The sequence below is a fragment of the Cygnus atratus genome, chromosome Z (genome assembly GCF_013377495.2).
Source record: "Cygnus atratus isolate AKBS03 ecotype Queensland, Australia chromosome Z, CAtr_DNAZoo_HiC_assembly, whole genome shotgun sequence".
Taxonomy (NCBI): Eukaryota; Metazoa; Chordata; class Aves; order Anseriformes; family Anatidae; genus Cygnus; species Cygnus atratus.
Window position 1 is genome coordinate 4,526,018 of NC_066396.1, and position 23,582 is coordinate 4,549,599.

Here is a 23,582-nt window from a genome sequence, read left to right on the forward strand (position 1 = left end):
CTTACGTAAACTCAAAAATTAAGAAGTAACAACAAGAACCTTTTTCTTAAGTTACATAGCTGTATTTCCACTGGAGTATGGCCATGGATCACTTGTCTGACCCTAGCACATACGGCTAGTAATGGAAAGTCCTAAGTATCCTACAGCTCCAAGAAATCATTGGTGACCTCCACCCAGGTCCCAGCAGACACAAATTCAAATAAACTTCCCGTAAATAGCACAATCTGACAGCCCAAGCAGAAGGGAAAAAAAAAAAAAAAAAGAGCTATCATAGAGCCTGAACTGCCATCTGGCCTTAGAGGTACTTCTTGTAGCTCATGGTAGACGTACCTTGGCAGAACATCATGAAAACACTTATGCTTAAGATGCACATCTTCTGGCAACAGGGAAGAGGCTCATTTCCCAGAGCTGCTGTCACTCTGGCCTCATTTAAGGTGATCTTGAAGAACTAACAGACCCACAGTCTCCCACACGCCTGCCCTGACTCACCCTGTGGCCAGCAAGGCTCTCTCTTTCACCACCAATGAAACAAGGATAATGCTTACCTAGTTCAGACCTATTGTAAGATGGCTTAGTTAATGCCCTTACATAGTTCTGAACCCAAGTGTTTACCATGCGGTACTCACTAATTACTAACGCAATTAGTACATTAAAGCCACCCAGTTGCAAGGAGCTGCTCCACCTAATTGACCGACCTTGCACCTTGCCTCTCCTTTGTGCCTGTGGAGGTGATGGGAGTCAGGGTTACCTTCCTCTTCCAACCGGTCCAATCAAAAAAAAGGCTGTCCTATTTATCTGCCAGTTGGCATTGTTAATCTCCTTGGAGAGAGACGCAATGTACACACACTCTTGCGCTGCAACACAAACACAAGGTGGTAAAAGCTCGGTGGTGCAGCATTCCAGGGAGTTACTGCTCTGGTATGCACACATGTACAATGGGCACTCTATGCTGGCCTCCGCCCACAGGCTTTTAACCTCCCTCGATGCTGGTGAAAAAGAGCAGGCCTCTCGCAGGGAGCATCTGCCTCAGCAGGATGCGGCCACCACACCCTCAGCCACCGAGGGTGCAGCGAAAGGACCACGGGCTATTGCATAATGAACAAACCCTCTTAGGACCTTATTTCAAATGGGACATGATAAAGTTCCTGACTCTGTGCCCAAAACTCAAAACACCACTCCCAGCTCAGTGTTTTATGGAGGCCTCATCCAAAGCCAGGCCTGCCCTAAGGGGTCTCAGCACCTCGGGTTGAGCAGAAACCAGCAACAGCTGAATAAAGCCACTGTATTACACCAGCATCAGATGGGTTCATGTGAAAACCAGCTTATAAAATCCTGCTTTAAAACATTGGCCTCCTGTCATGCTGAGAGCCAGCAGATGATGATATCACCAGACCCACAGGTAGCAACAAAGAACCCCGGTGCTCAAACGCTACACCGAATTAACTGGGTCATTGTTTTAGGTATCTCCTTACTCTCCTTCAGGGTTAATAGTTAAATGACTCGGGTGCAGGGACATTATACTCGTCTTTCTTGTTTGGGCAGGCTACAAGCGCTTTGACTAATTAGGAAACCTCACTTCAGGCTCCTGAACAAGTAACCTCCTGGGCGAAGTCCTGACCTCCCTTTTCCTCAGCTTGGGGCAGCTCTGCGGAAGCTGCTCAGCCCTGAGTTTTCAACTGCAGTGGCAATAGCTCTTTGCTAGGGCCTTCCCTAAAAGATATAGGGATCTAAGCTTCAGAACTGAGGAAAATCAAGCCCCCAGACCTCCCCTGTTGAAGTCACTGGGGAAACTTCAGGCTCTGGTTCAGCTTCAGCCTCCTGGACTTCTCAGTCTTCCTCATATCCTGCATCTCCCCAGCTTTGCGCTGGCCTGCAAGGGAAAGGCAATAAACACTTGTCCTCCAGCAGTTCTTCTGCCATAGCTGGCAAAGCACAGACCTGGAAATCCAACAAGGATGCTGATTTTTTTCCAAGCTTTCTAGCTTTATTTTAAACACCCAAGAGATGGGGGCTGCTGAGTCTTTTGAATGCCTACCCAAACTGCCCTGCCAGGCTCATGAGCATCAATTCCTGTTCAATAAGCAACTCCAGAGGTGCTTCCCCAGCCAAATTAAGCTCCCAGAGGAAAGTGTTACTGCTAGCAGGCTTCCTGCAGTCAAGTTAAATTTGAGGAGGATAATTCACAGGTGAATGACAACAAATTTCACAGACGTTGGCATTAGCTCTTAATTAGGGAGAAATTCATTCTTCCTCTGATAAGTACTGAGAAATAATCAAACGCCTGTGTGCTCAGCCTAGCTGCTCATATGTCTCTTATCAGCACCTCTGGGCACCTCAAACATGCTCCTAGAGGCAAAGGCCTGAAGGAGAAGACCTCCCTTAGGGTCATATTAGATATCTGCCATTAAGGGCTCCAAATACGCTCCTTTCTCCTCCCTCAGGCAACTGCTCACACTTGTAAGTATTTAGATATCAGTGCTGTTAAGTGATTAAACTGAAAATTTGCTAAGGATAAAAACAAAAGTGAGAGCCCACTGTCTGGCTGGAAGTAGAAGGAGGAGAAATCCACCTGTTTGGGATTCTCCATGCAATGAAAGCGGGCATAACACATGGCACAGCTTTTGCCCTGTGCGCAGTAACAATCATGTTTGTAACAAGCAAACAGAGGTGCAGAGGCACCACTGCTTAGGCAAACACAAGCAAGCCAGGTTCAGCTGCCCAGCCTTTTTGCTGCTGCTCTGTCTGATTTGCTCAAACACATGAGCACCAGCAGAGAGCTCGGAGCAATTTTAGAAGATGTTGCCCAGATCCAAGAGTACACTAATCTCAGGCATGACTGTAGCTACAGAGATTGCTTTTGTTTTAGCTATAGAGTCCAAAATGCCTTAAGAAGAAAATGAAAAAAAATTAAAAAAAAAAAAAAATCTATTGAACAGGTTCATTTCAAACAAAGGGAAACCGAGGCACAAGCCTGAGAGTATCATACCAAAAGTGAAGTGGAGCCCCACATGTGTCACATTGCCTTTGAGTCTCACATTCTGTCATGCAAAATACAGTTACGACATCCCTAATCCCTGCAAAATATCAGAAATCCTGGAAGCCTCTTTATGCGCCATCTTTTTAAAACCATTCACCACAAAGCACTGGAGACTATACAGCAATATTTAATTATGACATATCACCTTTCACTCCAAAGACTCCTGGGTTGCTTCCTCTATTATATATGCCACCGCTGAAAGGCAGCTGCCTCTGGGGCAGAGGCCAGCGGACAACCCACATTACACCCAAGGGAAAGTTTCGGTCAGAAACCTGCTTTTATGAGAAGTGTCAGTGAAACTTCAGAATCCATCATGGGAGATTAAAAAAAAAAAACAAAACAAAACAGCCTGGCATGCAGCAAGCTGTGCTGAACTCAGCTAACCCACATTAGGAATACAAAAAGAGCCCCAACTTACTTCATCATTATTGCTTTGCAAAAAATCTAGGAATTTCAAGCGCAGTGCTGTGACCACACAGCTTATGGTGCCGGGTCTGCACACTGCCAGATTACCCAGCAGCACAAATTTGATGCATACCAGGCACAGGAACATGATCACACTTTTACTGAATGGACCGGAGTGCACAAGATGGAGGTTAAGTCTCCCTTTGTGCAAATTTAAAAGCAGACCTAGAGGATGGGGACAACTTGTGAGTCATAAAGCCAGCATGGTGCAGGCAGGTGACATAGCCTGATGTGGTACAAAGCCTGCTGGGATAAAATTAAGCCACTGCAATTTTTTATTTTATTTTATTTTATTTTGACCAGATTTGAACCAGGTAAATGAGTTTATACAGGATCAGTATCATGCAACAGCAGCATGTTTAATCTGCTGCTCAGAGACCTGGGGCTAGATTTATCTCATCTTTGAACCTCAGCCTTAGTTACTTCCTGTGCCCCTGATACTCTGCAAGAGCAACCCAGCTTTGGCAGGGAGCTGGAAAAAATGACTGTGGCAGCTATTTTCCATCCACACTATAGATCCACAGAAAACACCCTCTCCCCTGCGCCTGACTTATGTCAGTCTGTACAGAAACAAGGCAGAAAGACTTCCCCTTCAAGAAACAAAATAATAATAATAATCTCTTGTTAAAAAATGGTAGATAGTCTGGTGATGTTCAAATCCCAACCAAACATAGCCCTGAGCATCCTGCCCTAGATGACCCTGCACTGAGCAGCATAGTAGACTGGACCATCTCCAAAGGTCCTTCCAACCTCAGCCATTCTGTGTTTTTGTGATGTCTTTATTGCTCTTCATCTCCAACACTGGGCAAATTGGACTCACTACTGTATAACAATTTTAAATACACTGCTAAAACTCCCATCTATATGATAAGCCTGGATATAGATGTGCATAAAACGTATGTGGATATACACCAGTTACTGTACGAGATCCTCAACTCATACGGATAATTGTGTCCAGAATGACCATATGTGAAGGCCTGTAATCCACAGATTATCTACAAAGCCAACTAACTAACTAGGGCATGTGGTTCATTAATGGGGTGAGCTGATGCAGAGGGGGTTACACAGAAGAAAGGTGGCTGCTCTCCATGAGGTCCCTTGCCCTCCGCTGCTCTCCATGGCATCCGCTGCTCTTGCTCCAGTCCTTCCACCTCTGCCTCCGATTTCTCCTTGGTTACGTGAGGATTACTTCTGAAAGGGTGCAAGCTATCTCAGGTGTGGTCTATCCACATGAAAATAAGGTGCAAAGATTAATGACAGCTACCAGAACAAAAGCAGAAATGTAATCTTCACTCGTTTCCTTTGGATCACCCTGAGTCCAAGTGCTACCAGCCCTCTGCACCTCCACCAGCAACACCGAGTGAAACTGACTGATGGCTCTGTCTCAGTGTGTCCAAACCCAGCAAAGGGAGCCAGGAAAAGCCACACTGGAGGGGAAAAGACAAGATAATCTGAAGATTTCTCACAGCCAGACGAGGCTGTGAGCATCCCTCCCCAAGATAAAGAGACAGAAATAAATGAGAGCCCAAAGCATATCCATAATTACAGAGGCATGTAAGTGTGCACATTACACATGTGTGTATCTGTCTTCTCAACATAGAGACATTAAGAGTAGATTATGGAATCATATTTGACTCCATAATTAGGTTAGAGAGCCCATAATTAGATCAGATAGTCACCTTTCTATGTAAGTAACTAACTATCGTGCCGCACTGAAGGGAGGGCCAACTGAATGATTAAACAACTGACACGGCCATAAATCACGAGGCCCATAAAAGCAATACTGCCCAAGGTACAGCTGTGGCAACAGCCAGCCTAGCAAAGCACCCATCTGCGGTAGGAGGAGAGATGCCCATCATGTTGCCCAAGGACTTTTACAAGCTCCTGCCTGAGAACCGTGCCAAGGTTTTATAAATCCACTCACTCACAACCTAGAGCTACATCTGGGTGTGAGGGAAGGGAGTGTGGCCACCAGACCTGTAAACACCTCCTGCTGCTCACTGCTGGTCCCTGAAGGACAAACCTCGTCCCACTTGTGCTCTCCGAGGCCAATGTTGCTGCAAAGCTGGGCTCCATTCACCGGATTCACACCTCTGAATCAAGGGATAGTGATGTCAGAGAGCGTCATAAAAATGACAAAAAAAAACCATCACCCTTGCATTGTTACCCATCATCCTTGTGCAGATTAGGCCTCCGGGACACTAAAAAGCAGAGTGAGATGCCAACTATGCTCCAGCTCATTATAATACTAAGAGCCGAGCCAGGAGATTTGCCTACGTGGGGTCAGCGCCAGGTTGCTGAGCCTCCAGACTATGCATCGTCACTCTCAGCATGATGTGTATCCCAAGGTAGCTCCCGAGATTAACCAGCAGAATATCCTGAGCACTCTGCTGGATGCAGCAGTGCGTGCTGCTATGAGGACAAAGCTTATTCCAGCAACAAGAGCCATAAAACTTGTTGGGAAAAAGAGGCAACATGCATGAGAAGGGGACTTCAAGTGCTATCTCCATTCTACCCAGCTCTTGCCAAGTGCACCATCCTGGAGGTACTGGAAGCCACTCCAAGCTACAAATGGAAAGTTTTATGGGTATTTAGGGAAAGGATATTGGCACGGAGACCAGCCACAGAAAGCAAAGCTCTGTACAATTCCATCATCTGTGTTACCAAACTTTCCTAGATTGCCTCTGCTCTTGGAAAGCTGCCATCAGACACAGTAGCCTCCTTCTAACACCGTCGTGGTAGGGCAGTAATCTCTCCTTCTCCCTCTGATCAAACATTTCCATCTGCTCTCTGAAAAGTGTTGAAATTGATTCCTCTATATAAGTCATTAACAAAAGCTTTGTTTTTATTTACTGCCACTACCACAGGACTCCTTCCTCTTCTGTTTTTTCCCCTCCTCCATTATTTCATGTTTGCTTGCACAAGTGCCAAATACACCAGCTTTCCCTCCCTTCAGGAAAAACAAAGAAATAAATAAAATAAAACAACACATCTGATAGGGGATGCACCAGATCTTGGCTCAGCATCCATCCCTCAGAGCTGTAAGTGATGGCACAAGGAGGACCAAAAAGGCTTTGGTCCAGGATCTATCCTGTGCCCAGTCTAGAGGATGTACAAACAACACATCCCATGTTACCCAATTCTGCATGCTTCTGATGAGGCAAGGAATAAGGAAGGTTGGATTTTGTCCATGGACGCTTGCACTGTGGGTTTCTGTGATAAGTAAGCCGCGGTATCTTGCTTGGTACTGTAAAATGTACCAAGAATCCCCAGCATCAAGAAGGGACTGTGGGAAAACGGAGCACATAAAGGGCATGCAAGAGGAAGAGCAATAATTTGGGGTATTTAGAGGAGGGCACTGAGACTGCTTCCTTTCCTTGCAGAACATATCAGTCCTTTGGCTTTGAGGGAGGAGAGGATGTCTGGGCCAGGGAAACAAGAAAGTCCCTTAGAGCCTTGTGGACTGCAGGAAGCAAACGCAGAGCAGGACACAGGTGGACATGGCTGGATGTGTACAAGGCAAAGGGCAGCCCACAATGCCCGGACAGAGGAGTCAAGAGGTGTAAACATTAGATGGGAGCGTGCCGGTGGAAGACCCGAGGACAGGAATAAAGGCAAGATAACTGGCAGCTGCTGTGGGCAGAGGAAAGGAGTAGCCTCTATTGAGGCTGAAGAGGAAACAGTTACAGAAGTACTGGGACAAGTTGAGTCAGAGGGGAGATAAGAGCCTCCTGAGTACCTGCACTCCCCAAAGGCCTCTCCAGCTGAGCTACTTCATTGTGCTCTTCGAGAGGCATTGCACACGTCTGGGGAAAGGCATTGTACACATCTGGGTCCAGCTCCGTCCAAGGAGGCAAACAGGCAGGGAGCTTTCGAATCCCCCTCTGAGCAGGGCCAGGACTTAGGGTCATTACTCCCTTGTAACCCCACAGACTTCAGGAGAATATTAAGGGTCAGGATGGGGGCAGAATTTGGGGGTCAGCTCAGTCCTAGGTGCCCACGAATGACCTACAGGTCCCCATGCTCCCAGTCCAAGTCCTTCGCTTAGGACTCTCGGGGCCTGAAGGTCCCTACCACTGCATTCTGCAGAGGCAGAGGGTGCCTGGAGACAGATGCATGTTTGCATAGGGTCCTAGTCCCCACCTCAGGCTATACTGCAGCTAATTGTTATTGTGATATTACATTCTCTTTTGTTAGAGGTTTTTCTTTAGGCCCTGGAAGGTCTGAGCGAGGCCTTAACAACATATTCTGGCCTGAAAGCCAAGCGTGAAAATTAGCATGTTTTAAGAGCAGATGTGTCTTCAACTCTGATAAAAGTATGGAGGAGCAGGATCAGTGTTTCTGTGACTACCTCAGTGACACAAAATTGGGATCTAATGTAAGTCAGCACCTATAGCAAGTGACATTTATGGCACTTACTCAGCAGGATTTGGAAGGAAGGTGCCTCACCGTTAAAGCCAACAGACTAAAAGATCTTGGTTGACTTTAGGATGTCCACAATGACACTTTTAAATTGTCATAGCTTTAGAAGCCATGACCTTCATTTTTTTTTGTTACCTTCACACGCTAAAAGAAGACGGGCCTTCTACAAGCCCTATGTTTATATCCATTTATCAGCTCAAAGTCCAGCAGGTTAGAATGTTGCCCTGTTTAAAAGCGTATGGTTAGAATAATTTAAAAGAGAAAAGTGTTTCCCCTTCTTCCCCCACTCTCACTTTTTCTGAATAAATTGGAAAAAAAGAAAAAAATGGAACAACTGACAGCTGGAGGGAATTTATTCAACCTTTCAGTAAGAAAATTGCCGTCAAGCAAAGAAAAAGCATGACATTTTGCAGCCCATTAGGTGAAGGTTTATGAAAGTTACAAGGATGTGAATATATGGGTTAATATTTTAAACTGTTTTGCAACCTTAGGAATAATGGGCATGTATAACACTTTGCCCAGATGCCTGTTACAATACTTTGCATGTATACAATCCTGATCAAACACTTACTAAACTCCCCTAGTTAAGCTCCACGTCTCTGATCCCTTCTGAAAAAGAACTGAAGAATTCAGCAGAGAATTATTTCCCTGTACAAAATTCTATTGAATCCACACTATAGAGCTCCACATTAAGGTTTTAGAGGAAAAAAAAAAAAAAAAAGGAAAAGAAAAAAGAAAAAAAAATACTACAGGAAGGATTTCCTTGTCTAGCAAAGTAATAGAATTTCAGAGGAGTTTCAGTGGAAACCCCACTGCATTCTCGAAAGCCAAAAATTTAGCAAGACTTGAGGAGAGGTGGGTATGGATAACAGCATCCCTCCAGAACACGCTGGGTCTGGTAACACACAGGGAAGTTAGGCCAGTGTCCAAGTCTTAAAAATCACATCAGTAGGATACTCAGGATATGTGGATTCATATGGAGGAAAGACATGCCTGTAACGCCTTGCAGCTTGACCTCTGGTTTAAGTATCATCATTTTCACCCTTCCATCTTAAAACCAACTTCCCCATCTGCTAAAATACTGGGACAGGAACAGAATGATTCATTGTATACATATGTATCTCTCAGTTTTAAAGGTTAAGGCTAACAAAAATTTCAAAGTAACATAAAACCTCAGGCTTCCGATCTTTAACCCATCTCTAATTTTGAGGTATTCAAGTGAGTCCTGGGTTACCCCATGCCTGCCTACCACACATTCTTATGAACAGCTTTCCCAAGCACTATTACAGGAGATACTGTACTAGAGGAGAGGAAACTTCTCATCCACTGCCACATTCATATGGTCCTTAACCGCCCAGGACTGCACATCAACGGGAGCAGCATCCCACTACTTTGGAGAAAGGGAGAGGCTGACTAAGGGTCTCCCCAGCCACAGCGTTCAGCCTCAACCCCAGCACCCATCTCTAACAGGCATTTCCATCCCAGTATCAGAGGATGCAGAGCAGAACACTGGCCCACCCTGTGCTCCTGTATTCACTGGGGCAGGTCAGGGCCTCCCCACCACCTTTTGACCTCAGGTTTGTACAGAAATTGGTCACCTCCTGCATGGCTTTTCCACACATGAGCTTGCTTTCAAAAAAAGTACATCACACTCATGAGCCCTGCATGGGGAAGACAACTCAGGCTCATCCTCACTACTTGCACAATCCCTTGTTTCCTCACAAGACTCCTGTTCTGGATGCACATATATAAGAGCCCCACCACTGTCATCACTCTTAAACAAGAGTATCTGATCTGTGAGCAGCACCAGTGACTGAGTACTTCTCTGGCGTCTTCCTGTTCTGCCACCTGTGCTTCAGCCCCATCACTTTCCCCTTCATATCTCAGGTCAACAGAGTCATTGTCACACAGTGACAACAGCACACAGGTTCAGAGGACAGGCAACTGGTCAAAGATCATGGAGATACAGAGGTCTGGGGCCTTGCAAAGTTACCCAGCTGGGAACTTTGGGAAGTAAATGAGAGACAGAAAGATCAAAACCAAGCCTGGATCAAGTCCTTTCCATCTCTGTGGTATCTGAGGTCCAGAGTTTTAATCTGGCTTTTTGTAGAGAGTTGACTAATCCGAGAACTCTTTGAAATGTTCAATTTCATAAAAGACAACAAAAGCTTAAATGAAATAATGTCAGAAGATTGCTTTTCATATCCAGCTGCCCCACAGCTTACAGTAAAAGCTCATCATTGTGTTTGGACAATCTGTGCTGCAAAGTAAATCCATCTCCAAAAGGGAAAAATAGCCCTGAACTCTGCTCACTCTCAAGAGCTGATAAACAGAAATCACCACCCCCTACTTCCTTCACACATTTCTCCAGCTCTGAAGGACAAGACGTCAAATTCTCCGACTGCTTTTATTCAGTTTAAGGAATGATGTAGCCTTCCTTTTTCAGCCCCTATCGTGAATCCCCCAAGCCTTGCTCTCCCTACCAGTTAAACAGGACCACCAAATCCAGGCAGCTGTTGGGGAGCTGTGCTTGTTCACAACACCTGATAGCTGAGCAGGTCTGAAGGCACAATGAACTTCTGAAGCCACACCAAGTGAAGCTTTTACATGGGAGAAGGAAAAAGAAGCCATCTCTAAGGGTTTGAGAGCATCTCAAAAGCAATTGTGCTAACAACTCACACTTTCAATGTGATTTCCTATAAGAAGGCAAAGCAATTCCAACCTTGAAAGTTTGGAAATCATTTTCAGATCTGACAGTCACCCCAGGCTAAAACCTGGAGTTGAGGGGTTTTAAAGCCCATCTTTAATCAAGATGACAATTTCCTAAAAGGATGAGTCATTTTATTTCCTCAACAATAATAATGAGAAAGGAAACTTTTTTTTTTTTCTTCAAGTTGGAAGGAGAGAAAGTAACAAAAGCAGAACCTATAATAGCAGCAAAACCAGTCCCAGCAGAAACCACAAGCCCTGCAGCAAAACATTGGGAACGTTCTCTGATGAAGTTCTCCCACAGACTCCTGCCTTTCTTGCTAGGCTTTGGACTAGCTCTAAACCTTGGATCGCCGATGCCCTAAAATCACCTGGATTTCCCAGTAACAAGTCAGCTTAGGCTAGGTTTTGCGGTGGGTCTCATCTGACCACCCATTACTTCTCCGTGCACAACCTTGCGGCACTTCTCCCCTTGTCAAACGCTGTTTAATTAATGTTACTGTAGGCAAAAATAACACGCTGAACTTTCTGAACATGGCTTAAATCCTATTGAATTGGCCCTGCTGCAGGCTGTGCATCACGGAGCACATTTTGGCAGGTACTAATGCTGCTTTCCAACATCGTTGCAGACCCGCAGATCACAGATACTCCAGAGATGGGTAGTTAAGGGGCAGCAAGAAGGACGCCTGGGCATATGGTTAAACAAATCAGTCATCAATTCACTGGGAGAGCTTTCATTTCCAGCACAGCAATCTGTTGGATCCCAGAACTGTTTTTACGTGGTTCATTAGACAATAGCCTTTCTTGCTACTAGTTGGGTCAAGAGTCAAAATTGCTGTGTAATTGCAAGTCTCCAAGCACAAGGCAAGAGTTTTTCAGTCCTGGAGGGTGTTGTCCAAAGGGGAAAGAAAACAGAAGGGAAAGATTATGTGTGAGCAATTGAGCCCTACTGAGAGGGCAAAAAAAGTCACTGAAACTGGGATTAGCCAAATCTTGTAATGGAAAACAAGAGTCCTGTTGGTAAGCTGGCACTTACACCTAAGAGACGTGTGCTGGGGAAAGGAGCTCAAAGGATGGGTTCAAAACAGACTAGAAGAGGAGATTAAGCAGCATCTGAAGCCAAAAAATGATGGTCAGACTTTTTCAAGCATTTAACTTCTTGAGTTAATTAAGCATGTGGCCCTAGCAGTTATTAAAGAAGAACAGTTCCCAACTTAATCAAAGTACATTATTGGAAATGATACTGAGAAACCTCAGTAGAGAAACCCAGCAAGTATCAAGTCAAGCTAAATAGCTCAGTTATGATTATTATTAATAATAAATCATGGCCACTGTTTCTTTTGTTTGCCAACAACTAGCATAGTTTATGGCTCTGCACAAACCTAACACACCATTTTATTGCATTTCAGAGAGTGCATCCTCCTAAAATGATAATGTGTTAATAATCTATGCTGGGCTTTTTGGCAGGAACCAAAGAGCTCAAACAACTTGAAATAACATCAGCAAAAAATTATTTATTCCCCATCCCTAGTTGCAGAGAAAACAGAGGTTTTCTTGGCTCAGTTACTTCTCAATAGATTTCTGGTTTCAATTAAAACTTTCAGTCTGAGAAGTTAAAAAAAAAAAAAAAAAAAAAAAAGCCAAAGCCAATAAGAGATGGAAGAGAAGTCTCCATTCACTGTGTGTTTCTGCTCCCCCCGCCCCCCCCCCCCCTTCCCCCCCGGCTTTTACATAACCCTTCTGAGCTAAGAGCAGAGGCTAAGAGCACAACTACATTGTTTGGAGGGTTTTTCTCCTTTCAGCTAAAAAGCAAATGGCCAAAAAAGAATTAAAAAAAAAAAATCATGGATGTCTCCCTTCACGCAGAAGGCCGGTGTGTGGGTTTGCAGCCTGAGATGATTTCCCCCCTTTGCTTCTGCAGGTTTGGGGCAATGCTCCCTGATCGTCCTGGCCTGGGGCAGGCGGGTTGGGGGCTGCAGCCGCTCGGGGCTGTGGCCCCAAAAGCCCTGTCCCCAAAGAGGGCCGCTGTCGCTGTCGCCGCCAAGGGGTTGCGATACGCTCCCTGGCAGCGGAGGGCTGGCAGCTCAGTGCCTCACACACCTGACAGACATTTCAGGCGGAGCCCCCACAGGCCCCCCAACACCTCGGCCTGGGGTGGGGGCACCCCATTGTGGTGTCACCCCCCCGGGGACCCAGAGGGGCCGGGGGACCCTGTCTGACCCCAGCCCCAGGGCCACTGCTGGCTGCGAGGTGCCCTTGGAGCATCAGGCGTCGGGCCCATGATTATCAGCGGTGTTTATTGGAAGCGGAAACGAATCGGAAATCCTTCTCTCAGTGGCCTTTGTAGGGGCAGGGATACGCGCAGGCAGCGGCAGGCTGTGCTGAACACAGCGGGGTGGACGGTGCCGGGGTGCTGCACAGACACACGGACACTCACACACACTCACTGAATCCCACACTGGCACACTCACTCACTCACCACTCACGGAACAGGATGGGAGGTGGCCACTGCCTCGCCTCAGGGACCTGATCTCCCCCTGCCTGTGGCATGGGGGGAGTGTAAGATGGGGTGTGAGTGAGTGTGTAAGTGCGGGTGTCTGTGAGGGTGTGTGAGTTTGTGTGTATGTGAGGGGAGGGGTATGTGTGAGCATGTGATAGCATGTGTGTGCATGTGGGTGTGCATACGTGTGTGTGTGAGTGCCTGTGTGTGAGGGTAGGTGTGAGGGTGTGTGTGTGAGAGTGAGTGTGCACGTGAGAGTGTGTGTGTGCATGTGACTGTGCATGTGGGTGTGTGCATGTGTGCAAGTGGGTGTGAGTGTGCGTACACGAGTGTGTGTGAGCAACCATGTATGTGTGTGCTGAGTGTGTATATGTATGCACAAGTATGAGTGTATATTTCTGAGTGTGTGTGCGTGTGTCTGAGTGTGTGCATGTGAGCATGTGTGCAGGTATAAGTGTGTGTACATGAGTGTATGTGAGTGTATGTGTGTGTGCATGTATGTGCATGTGTGTCTGTGTCTGTGTATGCATGTATGTGTGAGTGTGCATGCATGTGTGTGAAAGAGTGTCAGAGTGCGTGTGTGTGTGTGTCTATGTGTGTTGTGTGTGTGCCCGGGGCTGAGCAGGGAGCCTTGCACCAGGGCTGGGGCTGACAACAGCTACCCTCAGCTGCAGCCTGGGTTGTGCCCCCTTGGCACACACACACCCACACATGCACAAACATACACACAGACATACTCTCACACACCCACATGTATACACACACACTCACACACACATACACAGACACACACTCATGCACACACACGCATTGACACTCACACTTGCGCACACATTTGCACACACACACGTATTCACACACTGCCACACACACTCACACACACATATTCACGTTTGCACACTCACTCTCACACACAGTTTGCACACTCGCAGTCACACACAGCCACACACTCTCAGACACACTCAAACACACACACTCACACGTACCCATATGCACACACACACTCGTATACACTCACACACATACGTGCGTACACACACACATACACTCACACACACACACACACACACTCTTACACTCACACTCACTCTCCCCCCCCAGCTCACTGCGTGCCAGCGGGGGCCCCGTGGTAGCGCGCATGGACTAATTACCCCCAATTAACAACGCGCCTCGCTCCGGCACCAAGCAGGGAGGGTCGGGAGGGGGGGGTCCCACACCTCTAAACCCCACACACACCCCCAGCTCCCCCAAGCCCCCCCCCGTGCCCGCTCTCGCTGCGTCCTTCCCAATGTCAGAGGGGCAGCGGCACCCCCTCAGCGGGCAGCGCCGAGCACGCGGGGGTGCACGCCCACCCTCACGCCCACCCGCTCACACTCACACTCACACTCACGCACGGATCCCGAAAAGGTTACAGGGTTGCTCTCTAGCTCCACTTAACCTGCAATTTACGAAGCCGGGAGAGGGGGGGGGCTCTCCCCCCCTGCTTTCCCCACACCGAGCTGCCACCTCCCCGCGGCCCCGCTGGGGGAACACATCCAGGCTAGCAAATTTGGGGGGGCGGGGGGGGCAAAAGGTGGGGGACACATTATCCAACTCCTAAAAAAATTGCAACCCCTTCCCAGCAGCACGCTCGTAACATCCCAGCCCCCCAAAACGCGCCAATGCACCCCCCCGGCAGCCACAAAGCATGGGGAGGGAAGGGGTCGGGGGGAGAGGGCTCGCATGCATCGCAGGGCAGAGAAAGCCCCCCCAGTCCCCCCATAAATAAAGCCCTTTCCGCGCCATTGCAAAGTCACAACACGAAAAAAAAAAGGGAGACGGCATTAACTTTTGCATGCAGAGGGGAAAAAGGCAGGGGGGGTAAAAGGAGGGGGGGGGGGGTAAGAAGCGAGGGGGTGAGACCCTCCCGCAATCCGGATCAGCAAAACAGACCTTTCCTCGATGCCTCCCGGTTTTTGTCGCTTTTTTTTTTTTTTTTTTTTTTTTACTAACCCATATCCCCCCAAAAAACGGCAGCGGGGGCTTCTTAGCAGCTTCCTCTTCTTCTTCTTTCTTCCTCCTCCTCCTCCTCCTCCCTCGGCTTTCCCCCCTTCTTGTCTCTTCTCTTTTAGATCCCGGTTTCGAGCCCTCGCCACAGCCCCCAAAGGTGCTTTTGCTTGTGTTGCGGCAAACCCATGGCGGTGTTCATCTGTCAGATTAGGGGAGCGCACGGCCGCGCAGCACACGCAGAGCGCAGAGGGAGGAGGGCGGGGGGAGGAGGGAAGGCACCCGGGGAGAGGGAGATGGACGGACAGACAGCCGGCTGGAGAGCTCGCTAGATAAATGATAGATAGATAAATAGAGCGAGGGAGAGCGAGAAAGGGGGGAAAATGGCGTCTTGGAAGCCGGAATCCCGGAGTAAATCAAATTAACACGCAACACCCAGAGAGCAGTCCCGGCTAATTTTAGCAGGATCCAAAATAAAATGGAAAGGAAAAGGGGGGTGGGAAGGAGGAGAAGGAGGAGGGGGGGTGAAAGAAAGGAGGAGGGGGGGAAGGAGGCAAAAAAAAAAAAAGGGGGAGAGCAAAAATAAAAATAAAAAATCAATGCACTGGATAAAATCCTGGGTTTGAAATCGATGGAGCTTCTCTCTGGCTCTCTCGCTTTTCCTTTTCTTTTCCTTTTTTTTTTTTTTTGAGTGGTGGCCCCCCTTTTCTTTTTTTTTTTTTTTTCTGCCTGTTTGTTGTTGCCGGCTGTTTGGGGGCCTTTTGCAGGGGGGCGCGGGGAGGGGAAGCGTTTTCGCTTTTGCTTTTTTTCCCGGCGAGGAGTTGGAAAAAAAAAAAAAAAAAAAAAGAGGAAAAAAAAACGAGAAAAAGGCTTTTTTTTTTCTTTTTTTTTTTTTTTCTTTTTTTTTGGCTGCGAGGAAGCTGTTCCCTTTATTCCTGCTGTGTTCTCCGGAGCGGGCCCGGGTGCTGGTGCCGGAGGAGCTCCGGCGGGCTGCGGGGCTGCGGCCGCCCGCTCCCCCGGCGCGCCGCCCCGCACCGCCCCGCACCGCCCCGCGCCGGACCGGGGGAGGGCAAAGGGGGGGCGGGGGGACCCCCCCCCCAACACCCCGGATCTTTAACGGCCGACGGGTCGGTGCTCGCACACCCGACCCCCCCTCCCGGCTCAGCAAGGGGGTGTTTTTGGGGCCCGCTTTTTGCTCTCCGATGAATTTTTTTTATTTTATTTTTTCCCTTTCTCTGTCTTGTATTTTGTCTTTGGGTCTGGGTTCCCCGCTCCCTCCCTTCTTCTCCCTCCCTTCCTCTCCCTCCCAGCGAGGGGCGGTGATTTGTTTAAGCAGATCTGGGGGCTGCTGGCTCCGGCCCTCTATTTCCCCGGTTTCTGTCGCTCCCGGAGTCCTGCAGCACTGCCGGGGGTAGGTTGGGGGGGTGGGGGGGGATGGAATAAATGGTAATGATCAAGCACACACACGCGCACACACACACGCTCACGCTCCGTGTGGCTGCAATGCTCAGCCCTGGGTTAATGTACTCAACAGTGCCACTACCTGACACAACAGCAGCACTGATGGGGGCAGGGGAGAAAAGGCAGAGAAGGTGACAGACTAGGCTCAGAGCTGCTCAGCCCATCCCAAAGTCTCCCCTCCCAGTCCCCCCTGCACATACCCTTGTCACACCGCAACCCCTGCGGGCTCGTGCCCTGGGCAGGAGGATTTTAGGGTCCGGTGACCGCTGCTCAGACCTGATGTGGGGCTGGAGGGGCAAGCAAAGACCTCGACAGCTTTGTGGAGGTGAGAATGAAACCTCCCCCTGTATTAATTGGTAGTAGTGCCCAAAATACAACTCAAAATCTGCCCTGGGCCAGGGGATGTGAGGGCAGGAGCCGTGCAAAATCCAAACCCTTGTGTTTTTTCTTTCCCTGCCTTGCTCTTCCAGCAGTCTTGATGCCATTGCTGTTTGGGCTGCCAGCTTGGCAAACCCTTACTCACAGGTGTAAATTGTTGGCTTGCCCGAGTAACCATGAGGGTGACGAGGAGGAACCCCAGAAAAGGAAGGGTTGTGGGATGGAGCCGTGCAAGTGTACTTACAGGTGAAGGTCGCATCGGAAGGACCCTGCCTGGGTCCCTCTGCACGTTTGATCCCTGGCAGCAATGGTGCCATTGCCCCCCGTTGCTATCCCATCCCCAGAGCGTTTCAGGAGGCTCAGAGCACACAGAGTTTCTCCCCTCTGCTCTGGTACAAACGGTAACTACCGGCCGTCATCCGAGTGACCTGAATTCAGGGCCAGCTGATGCAAGGACTACCCGGGTTGACCCTCACAAGCCACAAGGGCAAATTCATATGCCATAGCCCCTTAAATGTGCAACAATGGATGTGTCCTTCTATACTACAGGTCCCAGTGTAGATCCAGCTGGGTGGGAGGGCTCTGTATGGCCTAGGAGATGCCAGAATATCCCTCACCACCCCTCAGGAGACTCAACTAAATGGGCAAGTATGTGTCCTTAGCCCCACTGTGCTTTCTGGGAAAACGCTTTCTGGAAAAATCTCCTAGACGAAAATCACCCTGAGCCATTTTTCCCTTTAGATCTCTCCAGATGACTCACCTCTGCTATGCTGCCTGCAAATCTTAAACTGATGAGGTTGGGTAGAGGCAACAGGCCGTGTCCGTCCTTCTTCTCCTGTGGTCCTGTCCTCCCGCTTCTCTCCACCAACAGCAGAACACAAATAAACAAATCAATAAAATACACAAAAAAACTACGACCAACAGATCAGCCCCACCTCCATCCCAAACAAATACGCAACCCAAAAACTTTTGAATCGGAAATGTCACACTGAAAATGTTGACATTTCTGATTGAAGCCAAACAAGAATTGTCATTTCAAATCAGCACTTTGACATGGAGTGGAGGCTTATTTGTTTAAATCAAATCACCCAACTGGAGCTATGTTTTGTCATTTTCTATCCGAACACAATGAAGAGAAATAGTTTCAACATTTCTTGGCAGAGCTGAGAGTGACATTTTCCTGGGAAGAATTTTAGTTTTGAAAAATTTTGGCAAGTAATCTTCTGCACTGAAGACCTCCATTGACCATCATCTTCCTCCTTGGAATAAGCCTACCTACAAAATTAGGAAATAATTGGTTTGATTGAATTAACACAGAAAATCAAACTCTGGACCAAAATACTCCAACAAGAAAAAGAACAACAACAACATCAATTTGATTTTCCTTTGTTAGAAAATTATCTTTTGCTCATATTTAATAAGTTTTGGGTAAAAACTAACTCTTGAACCTTTGCTCTTTTTATCTTGTTTTCTTTTCTTCTTGAGACTATACATATACGTATGTATTTAAGCAGTGCCATTTAAATAATTTCAAACTGAGAAGTTCAATTTGGAAAGCAATCTAGATAATGACTTATTTAATGATCACTTGCTTTGAAGACATGGGGGAGTCTAAATCTAAAATGAAAAAAAAAAAAAAAAGCTTTAAAAACTGTTACAGGAACTTTTTGATTGATCCAAAGTTATTTTTAGGTCTGCGTTACATATGACTTGCAAACACAGAAATATCACACCTAATTACCTGTAGACCACAAACTCTGAGAAAACCCATTGGACTAAATCTTGTAAGCAGAAAAAGAGCCATTCCTTTGAGTGATCACTCTGTATGATGTGTGAGCATAAATCGTTATGCACACAGGGTTAACTTCAAAGGATTTCTTACCTATAGTTTTGTCTCCTATATCTAGAACATTTGGCTTTTTAAAAAAATCTCACATTCTGATTCTGCAGTGTGTCAGGGAGTTAGTACGATCTGAGTGGTTAATCTGCAGAAAGGAGTATACTTTTCTTTGTTATTTTCACTTAAAAAACACCATGACATTCATAAAGTTGGTTTGGTTCCTGCAGTGGACCTGAGATGCGCTTCCTATTTGTGTCTGACAATCTGTACGTAACCTTGACTCCATGAGACAGGCAGATGTTTTATAATGAAGGCCATAAGCCTGTTATTTTTATATAAATAGTATATTGAGTTAAATATGTATACAAGCCTTTCTAGGTTCAAGGTATGAATTAATGTTAGGCAGAATTGTTGGGTGATGTGTAAATGAATGCAAAAGGATAAAGGTATCTTGCAAGGCCCCAGTAAAACACTGGCAGTGTTTTATGTGCTTCAAAAATGAAAACAACTCATTAAAAGACACTATTTACAATTGGTTTAACTGCTTAAAGCAGACCATTTTGTTTATGTGTTTTAGCTTTTTAGCTCTCTAGTGCACTTCTGAGTTTTACATAGAAGATATCTATCTACCTATCTACACACACATTGACTCTTAGGCATACGCTGGTTAGCAATTCGTTGGATCTCATTGCAACACAAGAGATGAGAGATTATATTCCAAGACAGTTGAAAATAGAGGGAAATGTAAATGTATTTTCCATTTTTCTGTTCAAGAATTGGAAAACCAGCTGTTTGAACAATTGGTCAAAAAATAGAAATAATAGTGATTTTAAAAGTTGCCGTTTATTTTCCAAATCCCTCAGACGTGGTATTGAGTTTCAACATTGTTGCGTGAACAAAGGCAAGCAAGAATCAAAATTCAAGGGTTGGAAACCAAGTGCAAAACTAACTTTAGTAGATATAAATGCACTCTTTGGGTTGTTTCTCCACTAGTATACTTACTCCCCAGCATCCCAAACCATTTCTCTGTTGAGTATTTCGATAACTGAGTATTGTTATCCTTATCTCAGCATCTCCTTGATAGGGACAAAGACTATACCATGCTCATTACTATCCGAAAACAAAAGAAAACAGATTTTGTCTTCAATTTCTCAGCCAGAGCAATTAGAAGACCTTGGTAACTTAGCAGCATTGCATTACAGCGTGGGGGGTGACCACATGGGAGACTAAGGTTCAAGTCCAGACTTTCTTATCTACCAGATATTTCCACAGCTGCCTTCCCATTACCGAGCCAGTGACTAAACATTTCTCTGTAATCAGGCAGCACACAAAAGTTGTAGGGCTCAGTGATGCAGCATTTGCTGACACATCAGCAGAAGACCAGGATCTGCCCTTTGCACAGGCTGCTCAGACTTGCGAGTCCTTTTGAAAACCTTTGAATATTTTTGCCTCCTGTAGCTCTTTCATCATCCATCAGTTTGTTACTACTCTTACAATTGTGGTTATATTTCATAGTCTTTCCAGAGCAAACAAGTAACTCTGATCTCATAAGTGCATGAAATTCTTTCCCTCATAAATAACTTCAAAGAAACTAATTACTAATAAGCATCAAAACCTACCCTGGATTCTCATGTGCATCATTGATCTAATATGCTGTGGATTTGAATCACAGTTTTCATGCAGATTACAATTTTGCATATTATATATAGAGAGACTGGTATGTATATATATATATACATACATATATGTATATATTTAAGGCTTTATAAACTAATATAGAGGCAGGAACATGAATAAGAAACATAACACATTAGCAAAAATGTTACATCAGTCAATGAAGCCAGGTCAGGCAGGAGGTAATTTAAAGCCACATAATTTAGGATGGGAAGTGAATGGAAATGCTGGGTCTGTTTGGGAATTCTAGGTAAAAAGAATTATTTAATCTAACTCTAAAAGAAAGTCGTAAAAGGAACTGATAACTAGAAGTTGAAATCAGAGAGAAGATCACATTGCTATGAAGATGTACGTGGTTCATAGTGATTAATCATTCCAGAAATTTAATAGGAGGATTGGTAAAAATCACCATCTCATGACATTTTCAGGTTGGAGACTGGATGACTTTCTAGAAGATATTTTTTAGCCAGGCAAAAGTAATTGGGTTCAGGACAAGAGCAGACATGAAATGAGTTAAGAACTGCCTAACTGACAGTTTTCTGAAAGTAATTGTCAATGCAGAATTATTGTTGAAGAGGAGTGTTACTAGACTTTTCCCCTATGCTATTCATCAGTGATCTGGAAGTAAATATAAAACTACTCCTGGTGACATTTGTAGATGACATTATGGTTGGCAAAATAGCAAAGAATAAGAGTCCAGGGTGGCCTGGCGAAACAAACTGCACCGCCTGGCTCAGGCAAAAAAAATGCATTAAGGTGCTAGTTCTGGTTCTTGGAAACTCAGACAAAAGCCCTGTAATGTGACCAACCGCAGCCTGGACAAACACTGCAGTGCCAGCTCAGAGCTGGACCCTCAAATCCCAAAGCACTGGTGCGATCCTTGGCTCTGCAGCCAGGTGACTTGCGGTGTATGGCACTGGTAAGGGTGAACCTGAGAGGCTGTTTATGGGTCTGACAGCCACATTTCAAAACATACAGTGACAAAATTGGAAAGGGTACAGAAAAGAGCCACAAAAATGATTGAGGGCTGGAGAAAATGATTTGCAGGGCAAGCACTGAAGAATTATGTTTAGCTATCAGAAATAGATTTAATTTCAGGGAGAAAATGCCTTGTAGGGGAGGAAATTACAAGATACCAAAGGACTGGAGAGAGGCACCTAATTTCTCAAGGGAGCTGGGCTGGGACAGTTTCTCCCTTCAGCATTTCCTAAAGAATGTTTTAAGTGACCCTACCCCCTGTAAATCCAACTAATCCCTAAGTCTGTCCAGGAACTGTAATGGAAAGCCCTCAGTTAAAGCTTTGGGGTCCGCTTTGTGGCTAGGTGTTTTATTTCCCCACAGCAATTCTAGGTTTGCCCAGGGATTCCTTTCTGGAAAAAAAAAAAAAAAAAAAAAAAGAAAAAGGTTTATCTGAATGAGTTAAATTATTCTTTAGCCTAAACCAAGGTGAAACACTGATATCCCTGACAGACTGGAGACAAACTATGTGACCTTCCAGGTCCTTCCTGGCTTGACAATCTTTGAAAATAAATTTGCAGAAGAATCATGTACATGTATGTCTGTCGAACTTTGGCTGACAACAATGTGTACATAGCCCAGCTCTCATGAAAAGTCCCATATAATTCTGATCAAATACTACTACTTCTAGTTGAAAGTATCAACTATCCAATGGCTGAAGAAACACCACCATAAGGTGAGGACAAATCATGACTATTCCTAAGAAATTATGGAATGATTGTAACAGGAAGTTTTTGCTTTGACTAGCTGTGGTAAGGAAGATTTCTCCAATCCAGGATGGACTTGGCAGAGAAAGTGACAGAGTCACCTTCATGGCAAGATCCTTGTGGTAATGTGTGTTATGACTTACATTTCCAGCCTATCCAAGTCAGAGGAGATACCTGAACCTCTTCTTCTAGATAAGTGCTCCAAATATGACACAGTTGGCTATACTTGGATGGGTCTGCCATTACATTTTGTGGGACTGATCTGTTAGGCATGAATAGCATTAATTGGATCAGGGATACTTGATTGTCTTTGTATCTGGATGTCCGGTGGAAAGGGCAATTTTATTTCTTTTTTCTTCTGAAAAAAAAAAAAAAAAACACCACAGAATAGCCTTATATTTATTAAAGTATGAACTGCACTCCCCTTACCACCTCCCCAAAATAACTGTGCCACCAAACTTCAGAGAATATGAAAACATCTTCCTTTGCTCTGTGTGGTTTTGTTGGGCCAGTCACAAACGGGGGAACACAGACCTGAGATCATGTCAGCATTCGGAGAATGCATTTCATGGTTGAGCTGAGACTGGTCTCAAAACCATGCTGTTATTGTTGTGTAAAGTCTCTCAGGCAAAGTTGGCAGTGGGTAACATGCAGTTCTCGCTATCCATTGACCTTCTTTATTTTAAATGTAAGTCATTTTATCTGTTCCATTCCTTCCAGGGCTTCACAAAACTTGACACATGGGTGCTTTATGTGTTGTAACTATTTACCATTGTTGTGGGACACCTGAAACTTTTAAAGATGGAAACATGTGGACCAAGGTGTACCACACTGTAGCATCAAGCTCTATCTGAATAAGTGTGCAAACATAAGTAATATATAAGGGTGTTTTGGCACCTCACATGAGCTCACCAGCCATGCAATGTAAGAACCCCTGCAAGGCCAGGGTTCAAAGTTCAGTAAGAATCACTGCTGTTGTTAAACCTCTGTCATCTGTATTGGGTGTCATCCAAGGATGGCACCTCTCCCAGCCTAGCAGCTGGTGGCATCAGGCTGGTCCATGTGCCTGTGGGATGCTCAGGTCTATACCATGGTAAGCAGTAGCACCCTCAACAGACAGCAGATCATATTTTTGAGTATCAGGGCTATAGCACAGCCTCTGGATACCTAATTCTGCCTTCCTTCCACTCCCTGCTGTTTATCATTTCCTGATGGCAGCCAGCCTTGGATGGTGTGGCACTCCCCCGACCCACCTTGAACATCAATGCTCCAGACCCGAGGGAGATCCAGGCAGAAACGCTTGGGCCACAGAACCAAGGGCTGATTGACTCCCAGCGCTCTGGGGAATGCATGGTGCAAATTTTAATCCACACTTAAGTCATTTAT

At 46.0% G+C, this 23,582-nt stretch overlaps 1 protein-coding gene across 1 annotated transcript in view; it reads right to left on the reverse strand.

The window, feature by feature from the left end:
- The window catches only part of SETBP1 (SET binding protein 1), a 254,088-nt gene extending 238,729 nt beyond the window's left edge, over positions 1-15,359 (reverse strand). Inside the window, exon 1 of the mRNA XM_035559958.2 lies at positions 15,126-15,359. The gene's annotated coding sequence lies outside the window, so the exon portion shown is untranslated. The remainder of the gene's footprint in view (positions 1-15,125) is intronic.
- Between the last annotated feature and the right edge of the window lie 8,223 nt (positions 15,360-23,582).